The sequence below is a fragment of the Phyllostomus discolor genome, chromosome X (assembly GCF_004126475.2).
Source record: "Phyllostomus discolor isolate MPI-MPIP mPhyDis1 chromosome X, mPhyDis1.pri.v3, whole genome shotgun sequence".
NCBI classification, from domain to species: domain Eukaryota; kingdom Metazoa; phylum Chordata; class Mammalia; order Chiroptera; family Phyllostomidae; genus Phyllostomus; species Phyllostomus discolor.
In genome coordinates this window covers 71,855,922-71,861,020 of record NC_050198.1, presented here as the reverse complement: position 1 = coordinate 71,861,020, position 5,099 = coordinate 71,855,922, and the positions used below count along the sequence as shown (strand labels likewise).

General features: G+C 40.0%; 1 non-coding gene across 1 annotated transcript; it reads left to right on the top strand.

Moving 5' to 3' along the window:
• The first annotated feature begins 266 nt into the window (after window positions 1-266).
• LOC114505891 lies at window positions 267-381 on the top strand. The gene has a single exon (XR_003685341.1).
• The last annotated feature ends 4,718 nt before the right edge of the window (window positions 382-5,099 follow it).

The window sequence follows — 5,099 nt, the reverse complement described above, 5'->3', positions numbered from 1 at the left end:
TCTCTCGTCTTGTCATGGTGCTTCTTATTTGCTATTTAATATAATTCTAAGGAAATAAAATTTTTAATTTTAGCCTGATTTTTTACTGTTCATCTTTAAATTATGCAATGCCAGAATCCTATGTGTACAGAGCATCACAAAACTATATGCAAAACGGGAAGCAAGGAACTACAGACACACATGTTGTACATATTTGCTCTGCTCATATGCATGTTCTGTTGTCCCATAAGAATTCACTTTAAAAACACAATTTTAAGGGGCTCTCTTCCATGGGGCTGCAGGGGTTTTTTTTACTCCTCAGCCAGGACAAAATCATCCCTTAAGGATTATTGTTGGGGCCACCACAAGCTGGACAGCCTTGTTATCCTACCTCAGACATTTATTTGTGGCTGGGAGCCCCTACTTGATGGGGTATGCTGACCTCACAACCAGACTAGGGCCTTAAGTGGCAACAGTAGGTATTGGGCCTCTGGCTTTCTCTGGATACTTCTAGGCTCTTACGAGCCAATCCTGGCCTAGGTTACCCCAAAAGCAGCCTTACCCTCTGCCTGCCCACTCCATAGGCATGGTGTGTATAGGCCCAATAAGCTGTCACCTGCCACAAAGATGACTACAAGTGAGTGGGGCCTTCCACCCCCTGGCCCTCCTATTAAATAAATGCCTTTGACCGCAGGATGGGGAGGGGTGTCCACAAGTGGGACTTTATGGTAGAAGGGGCATCTGAGGCTACCTCTAACTCAATGGAAGCTCACCATTTAGCCCTGGCTGGGTAGCTCAGTTGGTTAGATGTATTGTCCCAATACATCAAGATTGTGGGTTCCATCCCCAGTCAGGGCACATATAGAACCACAAAGAATACACAAATAAGTGGAGCAAATAGATGTTTCTCTTTTCCCCTCTTCCTTCCTCTTTCTAAAATAAATCAATCAATAAAAAGTAAGCTCACAAAAAAACATACAAATTTTATCTTTGTACTAATAATTGCAAGATGGTAACAGCATTAAATAAAGTAGGGGTCCTTCTGAGTATGGGGCCCTGTGTGACTTCATAGGTGGCATACCAGTGAAGGTTATCTTAACCTCACATACATATCTTAGAAAAGATGAAAAGCTGAAAAGTCAATACAAATCTAAGTAGCTACCTCAACTATCAGAAAAAGTGAACAAGATTAAATTCAAAGAATGTAAAAGAAAGTAAATAATAAAGACCAGAATGAATGAAATAAAAATTAAACATAAAATAGAGAAGATCAACAAAGCCAGAAACTGGCTCATTAAAAGAAGAAATTGAAAACCACATAGAATGTAATTCCCACATTAAAAGTAAAGAAAAATCTAATTATTATCTCAACACATGTAGAAAAAGCACTTAAGAAACCTCAAGAAAATGTTCCTTAATCTCATGAAGAAGATCTCACCTTGGGGGCCCAAGATTCTCCTGCCCTGCCCAGAGACATCTTTCTAAACTGTAAACAAATAAATATAGAATAGGTTAGAAAGTGATATAATCTGGTAAGAAAATAAAGCAGGGAAATGGAACTACAAGTGCTCATGGAAGACTTCAACTTAGTGTAATCAGGGAAGGCCTCAGTTAGAAGATGACCTTTGATTAAATAAGAGAAGAAGGTGAGGGAACTAGACATACACATATTCAGAGGAAGATTCCAGGCAGACAGAAAACCAATGCAAAGGTCCCATGGAAGAAAATGCCTGGTTTGTGTCAAAAAGGCACAGCCAATAGGACTGGGACAGAGTAATGAGGAAAGAAGGAGGATATGAGGTCAGAGAAGGCTTGACAGTCCAGATCATGGAGAACTGTACAAGGATATTGGAATTACTTTGGTCTTAGTTAACATGATATGAGAGGCCCTGGAAGGATGATTTTGGACAGAATCTGGTTTATGAATCAATCAAATCACTCTGACTGTTGTATTGCGAATAGACTGAAAGATGGGAGTTGTGGAAGCAGGGAGACCAGTTCTTATGATATTGCTACCATCAAGATGAGAGATTCTTTTTAAAAAATATTTTATTTATTTATTTTTAGAGAGGGGAAGGGAGGGAGAAAGAGAGGGAGAGAAACATCAATGTGTGGTTGCCTCTCGAATGCCACCCCCCCCTCACTGGGGACCCAAGCTGGAACCCAGATATGTGCCCTGACTGGGAATCAAACCTGTGACCCTTTGGTTCACAGGCCAGCACTCAATCCACTGAGCCACACCAGCCAGGGCTCAAGGTGAGAGTTTCTTAAAGCTTGAACTAGGGAGGAAGCAATAGAGTTGAAGAGAAGTAGATTAGGTGTTCTTCTCCATCTTACCATCAAATTCTATACCATTCCTGAAAGATCTTGTGGCATAACCAAGAGAAACACTTTTATAAGAACCTTTATATTCCAATACAAAAAGACATACCATCCCTTAAATGCTTGGTCTTTTTACTCTCCCTATTATAAAATCTCTTAGTCCACCCTCAATTATCACTTTCTTAATTAAATAGTGTATAAATAGCCCACTATCTGAATATTAACAGTATATTTGTTAATGAACTGTAATTCAGACAGTAAGTCAGAAGTTTCAAAATATTTCTATAAAGCTGCTATAGATAAAGGATAGGTATTGAAATCTGTGCCAGGACTGTGTCCAAGTTAAAGCAAGGCTAAATGAAACAAAGTGTCACTAGTATGCAATTACTATGCTGGTTTCCCCTAAAATCTAGCACACTTGGATCTCTGTTATCTCAATCAATTAGGGACCTTGCATTTTCATCACCCCAAGAACCATAATGATGGGTAACCTGCCGTGTATTAGTCAAATCCTATATTACAATTCAAGTCTAATAAAATCAGGGAACTATCAGAAATAGCATTAATCCCATAAACTAACTTAGTCTAATTCAGTTGGTCTCTTACAAGAACACAAATACAAGTTGTTCTGCTAGGTTATTGGGAGCAGAAGAAAGAGAAATAAAAGGACTAAGGAAATGCTTCCCTTCTGATAATAGCTGGAGGATCCATGTTTGAGAAAGGCAGAACAGAGGGCAGGCTAAAAATTCCATGCCACTGCTAAAATTACTTTTAAAATACCAAAAAAGGATAAAAAATTAGCAATCCATGGTCACATGTGAGCAGAAAACATATTGTGTTTGGCCCAAATAGTAAGCTAAAATGTAAGGGATTCACATTAAAAATATGGTGGTTAGTAGCTCTTAAAATATTAGATTAAATAACACAGGTTATATTCCCACATGACGAAAGTAAAGAGACATTAGCCAATTTCCACAACTGAGATTGGATAGACAAGAAGCAGACCTACCTCAAGTTCAGATTAAAAGTCAGATCTTGGTTTTATTCATGGCATCTCCATTAACTAACATAATCTTACAAAAACCATTTTTCTTCTCTGGACTTTGGGTACCCCATCTGAAAAAACAATGGGCTTGGACACAACTTTCAACTGAACCTATTCAACATTCCAAAAAAGTGATAGAGTTCACAGACACATCAATGGAGAAGGAAGGGATTAACTGAACAAATGATGTCAGAAGTTAGCTGTTTCAAAAAAAAAAACATCTGAACTTCACATCATATGCCAATAAAACTTCAGATAGATAAAGGAGCACATGGTAAAAATTCAGACCAAAAATGAGAGAAATCTTATCACCAAATGCAAAGAATTTTATAAAACTAAAGAGTATGAAAGACAGAAAAGGAAAATATTGGGAAAGTAGACACAAAAAAGCAAAACCAATATACTTAGAAATATTACCTAATCTAAGAGGCAAACATAAATTGAGAAAAATACAACAAAATGAATAAATAGTTTGTGTCCTACACCAATTTGAGAGCATCTCCCTCCTTCTGTCCTTAACAAAAGTGAAAGCAGGCTATAAACTATGACCCAGTAGCCAGCAGGAGAATGTTTAAGTTCATGGACCCTATTACCATGTGACCACTCCACACCCAAGTCAGAGGGTTGTTACTGAAGGCTGGAGTAATTGCCCAACTGCAGCCACCCTGTAAATTAACTCCATGGGGTAGGCAAGACAGAGGTCATTATCCTAATTTGGTAGATTAGAAAACTGAGGCACTGAAAATCTACATGAGATTGTGAAGTCATGACAACTGGTAGTGTTAAAACCGACTCTAGAAACAAGCTACAGTTCTACTTCAATTGAGCCACCTGTGAAATGAGGAAGTTGGATTAGACCTGTGGTTCTCAGTGCCCAGACCAGCAGCAAAAGCCTCCCTTGAAAACTTGTTGAAAGTGTGAATCCTCAGGTCACAACAAATCCATGGAACCCTGACTTCTGGGGTGGGACCCAGCAATCTGTGGTCCAATCAGCCTTCCAGGTGATTCCTACAATACCCATGTTTGGAGAACCACTGAGTCCATGCTTTCTAAGGTCCCTTCCAGACCTGAAACATTTTTATTCATATCTGACCATTAATCTCCAGAACATTTTCCTCAAAACCATGCTATCTCCCTGACCTGGGACCAAAAGGTTAAAAAGTTTGATTGGAGTTTGTGTTAGTGAAAAGACACTCTCTCCCCTTGATGGTATTTACACCTACAGTATTGTTTGTTAAAAAGCTTAAACATTTGCATATGGCACATGATGATCATGAACTTGGGTTTTTTCCTGTGGCCTTCATGGAGAGGGGAACAGTGAGTCCCTGCTCAAAAGCAACCAGAGGCAGTTGGGTGGGTGAGTGGGTGGGGTAACAAAGAGAGCACCTGTCAATCACCTCTTCCAGCAAATGAACATAGACCTTGTCCACCTCAAGGGGGGTCGGTAACTGTGAACCTTTCCTGAGCCCTGCTGCTCCTTCTCCACTTGCCCTGATCTTGGCCAGATTTAAGTGCCAGCCCAAGGTTGACAGGAAATCCATTAGCCTGGACTTCTGGTCCTGCCCTACATTGAGGAGGCTGGACTTTTAGTCACAGGCAAAATCTCTGCTCCTTAGTCATCATCGCCTAATACAGGTCACCCAGCAGTAGAGGCTGTCACCTCAGCCACAGAACACCTCCCTCACCCCAGCAGCACCACTGCTGCCTCCATCATTGTTTGCCATCACCTGTGCCTCTGCTTCTCATTACAGCT